This window comes from Mandrillus leucophaeus, unplaced genomic scaffold (genome assembly GCF_000951045.1).
Source record: "Mandrillus leucophaeus isolate KB7577 unplaced genomic scaffold, Mleu.le_1.0 Scaffold108, whole genome shotgun sequence".
Classification (NCBI taxonomy): Eukaryota; Metazoa; Chordata; class Mammalia; order Primates; family Cercopithecidae; genus Mandrillus; species Mandrillus leucophaeus.
Window position 1 is genome coordinate 5191986 of NW_012098987.1, and position 14290 is coordinate 5206275.

The 14290-nt window shown below is 36.0% G+C and overlaps 1 pseudogene; it reads left to right on the forward strand.

The window, feature by feature from the left end:
- The first annotated feature begins 12378 nt into the window (after nt 1-12378).
- Nucleotides 12379-12987, forward strand: LOC105544253 (annotated as a pseudogene).
- Nucleotides 12988-14290: the final 1303 nt, after the last annotated feature.

Below are 14290 nucleotides of genomic sequence, written 5' to 3' on the forward strand. Positions count from 1 at the left end.
AAAAGGAAACATTTCAACCAATACCACAGAAATTCAAAGGATCATTAGAGACTATCATGAGCAAGTATATGCCAATAAATTGGAAAACCTAGAAGAAATGAATAACTTTCTATTCACATACAACCTACTAAGATTGAACTATGAAGAAATCCAAAACATGAACAAACCAGTAACAAGTCATGAGATCAAAGCTGTAATAAAAAGTTTCCCAGCAAAGAAAAGCATGGGATTTTATGGCTTTAGTGTTGAATTCTAGCAAACACTTAAAGAACTAGTACCAATTTTACTCAAACTATTGTAGAAAATAGAAGGAGAGAGAATACTTCCAAACACGTTCTACGAGGCCAGCATTACTCTGGAGTGCAGTGGTGCAATCATTATTAAAACAAGGATATTTTTACTTCTTCCTTTCCAATTTGGATGCCCTTTATTTCTTTCTCTTGTCTGTTTGCTCTAGATAGGACTTCCAGTACTGTGCTATAACAGTGGTCAAAGTGGACATCCTTGTCTTGTTCCAGATCTTGGAGGAAAGGCTTTCAGTCCCCATTCAGTATGATACTAGCTATGGGTCTGTCATATAAGGTTTTTATTTTGTTGAGGTAGCTTCCTTCTGTATCCAGTTTTGTGAGGGTTTTTATGAAATGATGTTGAATTTTATCAAATTTTTTTCAGCATGTATTAAGATGATAATATGGTTTTTGTCCTTCATTCTGTTGCTGTGATGTATCACATTGATTGATCTGTGTGTGTAGAACCATCCTTGCATTCATGGGATAAATCCCACTTTATCCCATGATGGTCATAGTCATGATGAATGATCTTTTTAATGTGTCATTTAATTTAGTTTTCTAGTATTTTGTTGACAATTTTCCCATCAATTTTCATCAGAGATATGGGCCTGTAATTTTCTTTCTTTGATGTGTCTTTGTCTGGTTTTGGTTTCACTCTGTCGCTCAGGCTAGAGTGTGGTCGTGCAATTATGGCTGACTGCATCCTCATCCTCCTGGGCTCAAACCATCCTCCTGCCTCAGCCTCCTGAGTAGCTGAGACCACAGGCATACACCACCATGCCTGGTTAATTTTTTTTTTTTTTTTTTTTTTTGTAGAAATGGAGTGTTGCCATGTTGCCCAGGTTGGTCTGGAACTCCTGTGGCTCAAGCAAATCAGTAGCATATCTATATGCCAACAGTTAACAATCTGAAAAAGAAATCGAGAATGTAACCCCATTTACATTAGCTACAAATACAATTAAATACCTAGGAATAGACTAAAGTAGTAAAAGATCTCTACAATAAAAACTATAAAATACTGATGCAAGAAATTGAGAAGACAACAAAACATGGAAAAATATTCTATGTTCATAGATTGGAAGAGTCAATATTGTTTAAATGTCCACATTATCCAAAACAATCTACAGATTCATTGCAATTCCTATGAAAACACCACTGGCATTCTTCACATAAATAGAAAAAAAGATCCTAAAATTTATATGGAACCACAGAAGACCCAGAATAGCCAAGGCCACCTTGAGCAAAATGAACAAAATTGGAGGAATCTCATTACCAGACTTCAAATTATATTATAGAGCTATTGTAATCAAAGCAGCATGGTACCTGCAAACAGACAAATCGACCAAAGGAACAGAACAGAGAACCCAGAAATAAATTTATAAATCTATAGTGAACTCATTTTTGACAAAAATGCCAAGAACATACACGGGGGAAAAGATAGTCTTTTCAATAAAAGGTGCTGGGAAAACTGAGTATCTATGTGCAGAAGAAAGAAATTAAACCCTTGTCAGATGAGTTCATGTCCTTTGTAGGGACATGGATGAAGCTGGAAACCATCATTCTCAGCAAACTATCACAAGGACAAAAAACCAAATACCACATGTTCTCACTCATAGGTGGGAATTGAACAATGAGAACACCTGGACACAGGAAGGGGAACATCACACACCGGGGCCTGTTGTGGGGTGTGGGGAGCGGGGAGGGATAGCATTAGGAGATATACCTAATGTAAATGATGAGTTAATGGGTACAGCACACCAACATAGCACATGTATACATATGAACAAACCTGCATGTTGTACACATGTACCCTAGAACTTAAAAGTATAATAAAAACATTTTTTTTTAAAGAAAGCACACAAAATAACAGTAAAAGTAAATAAATAAATAAATAAATTGCTAATGGCAGAACCTGGGTAGTGGGTATATAGGTTTTCATTGTAAAATTCTTCATTGTAAAATTCTTTCAGCTTTATGCATGCTTTTAAATTTCCATAATAAAATGTTGAAAAATGAAGGAAAAAAAAAAAAGAAATTAGACCCTTATCTCTCGCCATACCCAAAAACCAAATCAAAATGGATTAAACACTTAAGCCTAAGACCTCAAAATATAAAACTATTACTAGAAAAGATTGGGAAAGCGCTCCAGGACATTGGACTGGGCAGTGATTTCTTGAGTAATACCCCATGAGCACAGGCAGTCAAAGCAAAAATGGACAAATGGGATCACATCAAGTTAAAAAGCTTCTTGTAGCAAAGTAAGGAATCAACAAAGTGAAGAGACAACTCACAGAATGGTAGAAAATATTCACAAACTATCTATCTGACAAGGGATTACTAACCAGAACATGTAAAAAGCTCAAGTAAGTCAAAGAGAAAAAATGTAATAATCTGATTTAAAAATGGGCAAAAGATGTCAACAGGCTTTTCTCAAGAGAATACATACAAATTGCAAACAGACATATAAAAAGATGCTCAATAGAAATGCAAATCAAAACTACAATGAGATAACACCAGTTAAGATGGCTTTTATGCAAAAGCCAGGCAATAACAAATGCTGGTGAGGATGCAGAGAAAAGGTAACCCTTGTACACTGTTGGTGGAAATGTAAATTAGTACAGCCACTATGCAGAACAGTATGGAGGTTTCTCAGAAAACTAGAAATAAAACTACCAGCAATGCCACTGCTAGGCTGATAGGTACATAGCCAAAAACAAACAAACAAACAAACAAAAAAACCCAAAAAACCAGAAATCAGTATATCAAAGAGATATCTGCACTTCCATGTGCATCGCAGTACTATTCACAATAGCCATGATTTGGAAGAAACCTAAGTGTCCATCAATAAATGAACAGATAAAGAAAATGTGGTACCTATACACAGTACAGTACTATTCAGCCATAAAAATGAACAAGATTCTGTCATTTGCAACAACATGGATGGAAATGAGGGTCATTATGTTAAGTGAAATAAGCCAGGCACAGAAAGACAAACTTTGCATGTTATCACTCATTTGTGGGAGCTAAATTTAAAACCATTGAACAAATGGATATGGAGAGTAGAATAATGGTTACCAGAGGCTGGGAAGGGGTTTAGAGTTGGAGGAAGTGGGGATATTTAACGGATACAAAAATATGGTTAGACTAACATCTAGTATTTTATAGTACAACAAAGTGATTACAGTCAACAATAATTTATTGTACATTTTAAAAATAACTAAAAGACTATAATTGGAATGTTTGTAACATAAAGAAAGGATAAATGCTTGAGGTGATAGATACTCCATTTACTCTGATGTGATTATTATGCATTGCATGCTTGTATCAAAATATGTACCCCATAAATATATACTCCTACTGTGTACCCATGAAATATTAAAAATTAAAAGAAACTTATACCAGCCATTAATACAGTTATATTTAGTTTACCCGTTGCTAATATGCCCAATAAATTTCAATAGTCTTTTTTCACTCTTATCCAGGGTAGTTTAAAATCTCAAATCTCTTTGTTCTTCCTGGCTGTGCTCAGTAACATAAGTATTTATCTAAAATACAGCTTCCTGGGAGGAAAATGACTAAATATATGTGAGTACTGGCAGTAGGACACCTGCCCTAGCTTTCTAAGAAATCAAGTTGGCAGCCTAATGAAACTCAGAAAGAGGGATATAAGAAGCTGTTAACTGAATTAAGGTGCCTCAGATCACAGGCCACTGGTCTCTTGTCTCAACGTTTATCCTCTACGCTTTCCCCAAGCTTATTGTCTAAACAGCCTCTAACAAGAGCCTGCATCTGTTCCCCAATTTTGGATTCCCCATGCTTTACTGCAGCTCCTCTCCCTAGCCCACCAATCTGGACAGCTGTTTCCAATTTCCCTCACTGGCTATCCCCAGGTGGTACCACCTGGCCACTGTCAGGACGGAAGAGATAAAAGGTTTGTAAAACTCTGGGCAGGAAATAGCCTCAGCTCTGTGATTTGAATTGAGGTTGATGGGAATAAAACCAACCTACATTTATTAAATGTCCAATGTTTGCCAGGCATTTAAAATATAACAGCTTTGTTGACATAAATTACATACCATAAAATTCACCCTTTTAAATCATACAGTGCAGTGGTTTTTAGTGTATTTGCAGGGTTGTGCAATCACCAAGGTCTAATTTTAGGACATTTTAATCACCCCCAAAAGAAACCTCATACTCATTAACATATACTCGTAATTCTCCCCTGCCCCCAGTCTCTGAGTCTCTGGAAACCAGTAATCTACTTTCTGTCTTTATGGATTTGCCTATTCTGGACATTTCACAGAAATGGAATTATATATAGCCTTTTGTGTCTGGCGTCTTTAACTTAGTCTAATATTTCCAAGTTCATCCGTGTTGTAGTTTGGATCAGTACACTTATTTTTATAGCCTAGTAATATTTCATTGACTGGTTATATCATATTTTGTTTATCCATTCATTAGTTGATGGACAATTGAGTTGTCTCTACCTTTTAGCTATTATGAATAATGCTACTGTGAACATCTGTGCAAGTTTGTCCATGGACATATTTTCAGTTTTCATCAGTATATATCTAGGAGTGAAAACGATGGGTCTTTAGGTAACCACATTTAACTCTTGAGGAACTGCCAAACTGTTTTCCAAAGCAGCTGCAGTATTTTACATTTTACCAGCAGTGTATAGGGTTCCAATTTCTGCACATCCTTGCCAATACTTGTTATTTCCATCTTTTTATTATAGTCATCCTATTGGGTGTGAAATGGTATCTCATTGTCATTCAGTTTGCATTTGCTGATGACTAATGGTGTTGAGCATCTTTTCATATGCTTATTGACTATTTGTCTTCTTTGGAGAAATGTCTATTCAAATCCTTTGCCCATTCTTTAATTGAATTATTGGTGTTTTGTTGAGTTGTAAGAGTGCTTTATTCTGGATATTAGATCTTTATTAGATATATGATTTGCAAATGTTTTTCTCATTCTGTGGGTTGTCTTCTCACTTTCTTGATGATGTCCTTCGAAACACAAAAGCTTTTAATTTTGATAATGTCCAGTTTATTTTTTTCTTCTGTTGCATGTGTTTTTGGTATCATATCTAAGAAATCATTCCTGATCCAAGGAATTTTTTACTCCTGTTTTCTTCTAATAGTTTTATGGTTTTAGCTCTTACATTTAGGCCTATGATTCATTTTGAATTAATTTTTGTACAGTGTATGAGGAAAGGGTCCAACTTTATTTTTTGTGTAAGGGCATCCAGTGGTCCCAGGATGATTCATTGAAATGATTACCTTTGCCATTGAATTATTTTATACCATTGCTGAAAATCAATTGACCATAAGTAGAAGGACTTCTTTTCCTATATTCCCAGTTCTTTACCATTGATTTATATATTTAATCTTATGCCAGTACTGCACTGTCATTAGTGTGGCTTTGTAGTAAGTTTCGAAATCAGAAACTGTGAGTCCTTCAACTTTGTCCTTTTTCAAGATTATTTTGATTATTCTGGATTCCTTGTATTGCCATATGAATTTTATGATAAGCTTGTCAATCTACATAAAACATGCCAGCTGGAATTCTGACAGAAATTGTTTTGAATCTGCAGGTCATTTGGGGGAGTGTTACCATCTTAACAACATTAGGACTTTCACTATCAAGTTTGATACTAGCTGTAGGGTTTTTATGGATGGTTTTTCATTAGGTTGAGGAAATTCCCTTCTATTCCTAATTTGCTGAGGTTTTTTTTATTAAGAAAGGTTGTTGGAATTTGTCCATTTTTTCTGTTTATCGAGATGATTCTGTGTTTTTTCTTAAATTCTATTGGTATTATATTAGTTGATTTTCAGATGTTTACCTGACTTTGCATTCTTAGAATAAATCCCAGTTTGTCACGGTGTCAAACACTGGATATTTTATATGGCCAGATGTGGTTTTGCTAATATTTTGTTGATGGTTTTAACATCCACATTCATAAGGAATACTGGTCTGCAGATTTTTTTCTCTTGTGAAATCTTTGGTTTTGGTATGGTGGTAATGAATGAATTGGGAAGTATTCTCTCCTTTTCTATTTTTTAATGGAAAAGCTTGAGAAACATTGGTGTTAATTCTTTAAAAGTTGAGTGGAATTTATTGGTAAAGCATCTTGGCTTGGGATTTTTGTGGGAAGTTTTTAATTATTATTACAAACTCAATATCTTGTTATGAATCTATTCAGATTTTCTCTTTATTTTCAAGTCAAATTGACTAGTTTGTCTTTCTAGGAATATTCTCATTTCATCTAAGCTACTGAGTTCATTGGCAAACAATTATTCATTCCCTTATAGTCCTTTTAGTTTCTGTAAGGTAAGCAGATATCCGCCCCCTTCTTTATTCTTTATGTTAGCAATTTAAGTCTTCCCCTCTCTTTTCCTTTTCAGTCTAGCTAAAGGTTTGTCAGTTTTGTGAATCATATCAAAGAACTAATGTTTAGCATTGTTGATTTTCTCTATTGTTTTTCTATTTTCTGTTTTATTTATTTCTACTCTAATCTTTATTATTTTTCTCCTTCTACTCGCTTTGAATTTAGTTTACTACCCTTTTTCTAGTTTATCAAGGCAGACATTTAGGCTTTCTATTTGAGATGTTTTTTAAAATATAGGCCTTTATAGCTAGACATTTCTAAGTATAGCTTAATTGTGTTCCATATATTGTACTTCCATTTTCATTCATCTCAAGGTATTTCCCAATTTCCCTTGTGATTTCATCTTTGACCAATTGATTATTTTGGATTATGTCATTTAATTTACACATATCTGAGAATTTTCCAAATTTCTTTCTCATATTGATTTTTAATTTTATTACATTTTTGTTGGAGGGCACATTTATTGAGGCTTGTTTATGGTCTAACATATGATCTTTTCTGGAGAATATATCGTGTGCACTTGAGAAGAATGTGTATATCACTGTTTGAAGTAGAGTGTTCATAGATGTCTATTAGGTCTACTTGGTTTATAGCATTTTTCAAATCTTCTGCTTTCTTGTTGATAGTCTATTTGTTCTATCCATCATTGAAAGTGGGCTATTGAAATCTCTGTTATTGTTGAATTGTCTTATTTCTCTTTCAATTCTCTCAAGTTTTACTTCATGTATTTTGGAGCTCTGTTGTTAGGTGCACATATATTTGTAATTGTTTTGTGTTTGTTGAATTGACCCTTTTATTTATGTTCCTAATGCGTTGATCCTTTTATTATTAAAAAAGTCCTTCGTTGTCTCTGTTAACACTTTTTGCTTTAAAGCTTATTTCATCTGATATAAATATAGCTGCTCCTATTCTTTTTTGTTTACTGTTTGCATGCTATATGTTTTATCATCTTTTTCTTTCAACCTATTTGCACATTTGAATCTAAAGTGCATCATATTATAGGAAGCATATAGTTGGATCATGTTTTTATTTATTCTACAGTTCTTGGCCTTTTGATTAGAGTCTTTTGTCCACTAAATTTGATTAGTGTTTAGCTTACATTTAATAAAATTACTGATTAGGTAGGATTTACGTCTGCTATTTTCAGTTTGTTTTCTGTATGTCTTTCGTCCTTTTTGTTTCTTTATTCCTTTATTACTTCCTTCTTTTGTGTTAAATAAATATTATCTAGCATATAATTTTAATTTTCTTGTTGTTTCTTTTACTTTTTTTTTGAGAAATACTCAGTGGTTTTCTTGGAGATTGCAATTAACATCTTAACTTAAGCAATCAAGTTCAGATTAATACCACTGTAATTTTAATAGTATATAAAAATTTGCCCTGATATTGTTCCATTTCTTCCTCCCTCCTTTGTGCTATTATTGTCACACATGTCATTATGTTATAAACCCATTAGTGCAGTTTTATAATTAATAATTTATGCAGTTGTTAAAAGACTACTCAACAACTGAGATTAAAGAACTCTACACTATTACAACCCTAATAACATAACATGCCCAAATCCATACTGTATTAAAGTGTCTCTGTTTGCCTAGGTTTAGAACATAAAAGAAAATTATTTAATTGCTTAAAGCAGTATTTAAAAATCCCACCGGTATTGCTCAGAGAGGAAGTTTCGCAAATGAAATTTTAAAAATCTATATCATCAATCTGTATTACCCTATTATCACTATAAATTTGAGAATTTCTTAGGTCATAAGGCAGGACCAACCCCTTTGTATTGGCCACAGTAAACCCTTTCAAAACGTCTTGCCCATTTGAATGGCTAAGTTAAAGTTTCTCATTACTAAGACTGTATTACTAAGTGGTTCAGATATCAAACAAAGGGTTTTTAATGATAATGCTTTCCATGATACACAAGCAGAAGACACTTACCAACTGTGTCAACAAAACAAGAAATATAGCTACGTAAGACAAATCACAGATCATAGTGGGCATTTCAACCACTTCTGATGCTCTGATTGCAGATTTCAGAACACAGAGAACAAAGCATGCAAACATTTCAATCACACATTCTTCTTTCCATAATAAAAAGGTACCCTTTCAAGATTTTCATGTTTGCTTTTGCTGTTCCTCAGGTTTGAATGTTTATTTCAGTTTTAATGTTGAAACTTCAGTTTTTCCTGTTAATTTATTTCTCATCCTCAAAATCAAATTATCTGGGCCCAGCAGAAACTTAGGGAAATGGTAGCACCAAATGAGAGAGTCAGCAGGTGAGAGCACAGTCAAAATTGGTCCTAAGATCAATTCCCAGGATAAGGAGGCAGAAGCCCAGTTTGTATGAGCCAGTGTTATGGCCACGAAAATATTATTGTGAATCATATCTTTCAGGTGGGGAGAAGTTGGAAAACAAGTATTAAAGTCAGTGGTCAGAAGACTGGAGGATGGGTAGGTTCAATTCAAAGCGTAGGTTTGTTGAATATGAGGTAGGTGGTCCATGTCAAAACATGGTATATAATGTGGAGCCAGGATCACCTATTTAAGGAAGTATATCAGGATGAAGAGAGACAAAACTCTTTCTGCTATGTCCTCTCTAAAACCTGTGTCATATTCTTGTAATTAACTACTGTCCCCTGAGCCCTGTACCTGATGCTACAGCTACAGGTTCAGGACCCTCATAGGCATTTTTATTGCAACACCTTTTTAACTATCATTTTATTTTGTCTAGGATTAGGTAGTATTTAGGTGCTCACTTCCGCTGCAATGGAGTTATTCTCTAGAAAGCAATCAGAGTGTATTCTCTGCTGAAGTGTAAGCTTCTTTAGGGCAATAATTTTTGTTATACCTCTATATTAGTCAGCTCCAGCTACCATAATAAAATACAATAGACTTAGTAGCTTAGACAACAAAAATTTATTTTCTCACAGTTCTGGAGGCTGGAAAGTCTCAGATCAAGGTTCTAGTCAATTTAGTTTCTGGTAAGGGCTCCCTTCCTGGCTTGCAGAGGGCTTCCTTTTTACTATGTCCTTATGTGACCTTTCTTCTCTGTGTGTGGGGGGAGAGAGAGGGAGAGAGAAGGAGAGAGAGAGAGAGAGAGAGAGAGAGAGAGCGCGAGAGCGAGCATGTGCATGAGAGAAATAGGACTCACCCTGGTGTTGTTTCTTCTAAGGACACTATTGCTGTCAGATCAGGGTCCAATCCTTATGACCTCATTTAACTTCAGTTACCTATTCCCTCCAGAGCTGTGGAGATAGGGAGAGTAATATGTTGTGTATGCTTGCTATACATAATTAGGGTAGCCATATGATTTATCATCAGAATGGGTACACTTTGAGAGTAAAAAATGTGCTATGATAATTACACTTTATATCCAGCGTTATCCTGGCAAACCTGGCCATATGGTCATACTAGTCTAATACTAAAGGGTTCCTTTGTTTTCCTTTGCCCCTTTGAACACATATCTCCCTCAGGAATATTGCAAACAGTGGCTGGAACTAGGAAATAAAGACAGTACAGTTCCACTAATATGCACGAGACAAGGCCTTAGCCATGTTGTGAATCACCAAAGGTTGTTAAAGCCACTTTACAATCGTAGCCTGCCAGATTTGTTAACTTCTGGTTTTGATGCTACAGCTGCAGGTACAGAAGCTAACCTGTGAGCTTTCTTGTTATTTTTTATTTCCTACTTATGGGAAACTCAATGCCACTATGTAATTCATGGGTCAGAGTTCCTAGTAGATGCGAATGATTAGTGGCTGTGATATAATCAAACAGTAATACAATAAGGCCACAGTAACTAGGCTGGAAGTTTGACTTTGACATTTAAACCCTCTTGTCCCAGGGCATACTCAAAACTTAGATGTGGCAAACCAAAGAACCAAGGCCAGAGCACAGAACACTCAGGTTAAGAAGTAACTGGTTCCTGAGGGAGGGATCTGACTCAGAATGCAGGGCTCAAATGGAAAGAGACTGGGAGCTGCAGGAACTGCACAGGCAAATACCATTTTGCAGACATCATGAGAGTAACCTTCAACAATTCAGCAAGAGTTACGCAGTGCTTAGAAGGATCTTTGGACTTTGGTAAATCCAAAGAAAATACTGCAATTAGTAAGGCCATTATATAAAAAGGTAATTTATGAGGTACAGGAACAGATATTGGGAAGGGAATTAGCAGGAACCTGACAAACTAGGAGAGGAAGAATCTGACCCAAGCCAGGCCAGCATGTAAATTATTCTTCTAACCAGCTCAGCTGAGGTTTTGCCCTGAGAATCTACATCACATTCCCATTAAAGCTTATATTTAGTTTATTGAATGTATCTAAACTTAAGTTAATACTCTTTCAGTCGTGTTTAACGAGTTATTTTGCAATTCTCAAGTACTGATTTGAATGACTCCTGCAGACATTAGGACTAGCTAGACCTCAAATAATGGTTAGAATAAAAATACTAGGGTCTAAAAGCAATAGAGATGGAGAAAACATAAGTGGTTGCCAGGGGTTGTGACTGGGTGGGGAAAGGGGTTGCCTATAAATTGGCTGCCTGAGGGAGTTTTGGGGAGTGATTGCATTGCTTTATATTTTGATTGTGGGAATAGATTAATGACTCTAGGCATATGTCAGGATTCATAGAAGTATACATCACAAACAGTAAATTTTACTATATGTAAATGTAAAAATAAAGGGAACCATGTCCACTTCCGAGGAAGAGTGTTCCAGTCCAAAGGAGAAGCAAGCAGAAAAGGAGTGGGCATGAGCTTCAGGTTTGCAGATCAGCAAGAATACCAGTGTGGATAGAGAGGAGTAGGGAAGAAGTGAGGAGCGGACAGATTGTGTCAAGTCTGATAGGCCTCAGTAAGAAGTGCATTTTATTTTAGGTGTGGCAGGAGGCCATTGAGAGTAAGCAGGGGAATTATCTGGTCAACTTTGCATTTTTAAAGGCTTACTCTGCTCTTATATGGAGAAGAGATATTAGGGGGCAATTATGGAATCAAGGAAACCATCGTGGTCATGCAGAAATGGTCTTGGAAGGGTTTTAGTATGGAAGGAGTGGGTGAGAGGGGAGCTTTTTTCTACTGCCCAACCAGAATCCTGTCTCATCATTGCAATGATATACTTGATATTATCTTAGGATTCCTTATCTCTTGGGCCTTAAAGAGATGTTGTAGTACATGTAGAAATGCTGCTAGGCAACTTGAAGGTGAGCTGAAGTTGGTAACTCAATTTTTAGTGGCTCCAAGGCACAGACTCTATGATTTTCTCTAGCAATGTTCAGGAGCCCATGTGTACGAATGGAGAAGGCAGATGGTTTTATTAATCCAGAGTCAATGTTTTGCCAGATGTGTGTGAGGAATGAACAAAGGGGCCAAATAATATTACTGTAATTCACACTAAAGAGTTAATATTTTAATGCAGTACATAATCACATTACAGTAAAAAAGAATATCACACAATGAAGAGAAGATGGTGGGAATGATGCTAAGAGTATGGCAGGAAGAATGGTAAAAAGAGAATGGGATGAGGGATGGTAAAGAGAGGAGGGGAAGAAGGAGGGGGAAAACAGAGTACTTCCTAACAAAAATAAAGAATGGAGGCACAGCTATGGCAGTACACTGAGCTCCATAGAGACAGCGCTGGGGCAAGTGAGAGCTGGATGGGCACTGGATGACTCTGCCTCACTGAGAAAAAATAACTAACCATGGGCAAAGGAGATTCTAAGAAGCTGAGAGTCAAAATGTCCTCATATGCATTCTTTGTGCAAACTTGTTGGGAGGAGCACAAGAAAAAGCAGCCAATGCCTCAGTCAACTTCTCAAAGTTCTCTGAGAAGTGCTCAGAGAAGCGGAAGATCACATCTGCTAAAGAGAAAGGAAAATTTGAAGACATGGCAAAGGTGGACATGAAAAAGTAATGAAAACCTATATTTCCTAAAGGGTAAACAAAAAAAGTTCAAGGAACTCAATGCATCTGAGAGGCCTCTTTCAGCTTTTTTTCTTGTTCTGTTCCAGATATCTGCCAGAAGTCAAAAGAGAACATCCCATTGGTGATGAGGCAAAGGAACTGGGATAGATATGGAATAACACTGCTGCAAATGACAAGCAGCTGTATGAAAAGAAGGCTGTGAAGCTGAAAGAAAAATATGAAAAGGATATTGCTGCATACCGAGCTAAAGGAAAGCCCGATGCAGCAAAAAACGGGAGATGTCGAGGCTGAAAAAAGTGAGAAAAAGGAGGAAGAGGAACAAGAAAAACAGGAGGAGGAGGAAGAGGAAGAAGAAGAAGGAGGAGGAGGACGAGAAGGAGGAGAAGGAAGAGAAGAAGGAGAAGGAGAGGGAGGGGGAAGGGAAAGAGGAAGAAGAAAGTAGTAATAGTTGGTTCTAGTGATTTTTTTCTTGCCTGCAAACCATTTAACTCCCCTGTACACAACTCACTCCTTTTAAAGAAAATAATTAAAATGTAAGGCTCTCTAAGATTTGTTTTTAAACTGTACAGTGTCCCTTTTTGTATAGTTAACATGCTAATGAATTTGTCTTTAGATAGCATGCCCTGGTGGCATTTTCCATAGCCACTAAACTGGCCTGGTACAGTATGGGGGTTGTAAATTGGCATAGAAATCGAAAGCAGGTTCTTACTGGTGCACAGCACAAATTAGTTATATATGGAGATGGTAGTTTTTTCATCTTCAGTTGTCTCTGATATAAAATAATTGTTCTTTTAACTAAATATCACTCTGTAATTACAAAAAAAAAAGTCACAGTGGTTTTATTGCCATTCTGAGTGCTTCTAAGTAAATACAATTTTTTATCTGTTAAAAAAAAAAGTACAACTTCTTGTCCTGTTGGAAGTAGTCCTTCCTGGAAGCCCGCATATCAGATCATCACAAGTCTATACTTTAATTTAGTTCATTATGGACAATGTGGTATACATGTGTATAATTTTAATATACACCTTAGGAAGGCATATTAACATTGAGTTACACACATAAGTGGCGCGTAGGAAAAAGGCTCACATTCCACAGGGAATATTCCTAATATCTTTAATCAACTGAGAGGGTTTGTTAATAGGCATACTGCATTAGGAATTATTTTTCATTGGTAAAATATATAGTATTCAACAGATGTGGATTGTGTAGGAATATTGTACAGGCTTTTCCAGAGCTGCATAAATAGGGACAAAGTATGGAAATGTGTGAACTCATTATTTTTACCCTTTGGAATGTGCTCTATGCTTAGAATTCCAATTCTTTGTACAGCTACTTAGGATGGATTTTGTGACCTGGCTTCGGCTAGATGTTTAGCTAAATCATGATGCATCTGCCTTGAGTGACTCTTTCATGCAAGTTACTTGCTCTAGCATTTAAAAGTTCAGAAAAGTGGGGCTTTAGCAAGCTTACACTATAGGCTGTGTGACTGCTTTTATTCCTTCTTACCGAAGAACATGTGTAAGTGTGGCAGATTTGGTCTATAACTTGATTTCATTATAAAATCCACATAATAGATTATAAAGGAAGAGACCAGTAGTTCTCACCTACCTCTAATCATTGGAAGATTCCAATAGAGCCTAATAATCAGAAATGATCAAACTAGTTTAAGTCAGTTTGGCAATACACTGT